Below are 1172 nucleotides of genomic sequence, written 5' to 3'. Positions count from 1 at the left end.
CTCACTATAATAATAACTAATAAGTGGGAATCTAATTAATAAAGTTAAAATTGACATTAAATCAATGTTCAAAAATAATATACCCACTTATGTAGTTATTAATATAGTGAGCCGATATCAAGTAGCCTCCTATGAAATACCTCTATTAAAATGATCCTATTATTATTGGGGAAATAAAGACAAAATATTGTTATATTTTTATAGATTATTTATTTTATTTCTACATAACTTAATTTTAAATTTATGCAAGTACATATACATCAATGACTTTCAAGATATCAGCTCAATATTTATAATATATTATATATTTTTGAAAATTACATTTACGGTAATAAATAGTATGGCGCGGTCACAAAATAATGCATACCCTGTAATTAAAACCAAACCACAAAATTTTTTCAGTCACATGCAAACTAGCAACTCGCAATTTGTAGTTATTTCCAGGTTTAAACACTCTGAAGATATTCTCTTACTTACAACATAGGTAAACACATTTTTCATTCAAAAATATTTTTTACATATACACATTTGGACCCACCTACTAATTTCAGACACATCAGTTTATGGCTCTATAATTCCAGTGATTGACACACATTTTCTAAACATCACTGACCGTCTCTCAGGATGGGGAAAGCCGTGTACATATACACCTACAACAAACAGAATGTGATTTCCTGTCGAGTATAGGAACTGATATGTAAAATGTATTAGAATTAGGGCACCATTCAACATGATTTTACCGGAAAGTATAAATCACAATGGTGCTAAATAAAAACTACACCAAAATACGAAAATATTTAAATGTTTAAATGAGTCTGACGTATGGGAATAATATGAAAATTTTTATTGAATTGCAACTTACCATAAGCAGTCCCATCTAAAACACAGTTGCATACAGCGTCGTTTTTCATGAAAACACATTTTAATTAAAAACAAAATGAATGAAACAATATTTAACTAAGAATACAAGAACAGAAATAGAAATACGAAAAAATGTAGCGGTTTGATGACACATGAATGTCTCGATGACACAAATGATGTTCTTCTTAGCCATGCGATGAAATGATGTTTACCAAGATTTAAAAGGTGGCGCCACTTTCCATACAAAGTGTATGGAAAGTGTATGGAAAGTGGCGCCATCTTTTAAATCTTGGTAAACATCATTTCATCTC

The sequence above is a fragment of the Papilio xuthus genome, unplaced genomic scaffold (assembly GCF_000836235.2).
Source record: "Papilio xuthus unplaced genomic scaffold, Pxut_1.1 DF828142.1, whole genome shotgun sequence".
Lineage (NCBI taxonomy): Eukaryota > Metazoa > Arthropoda > Insecta > Lepidoptera > Papilionidae > Papilio > Papilio xuthus.
This window is presented reverse-complemented; position numbering follows the sequence as displayed.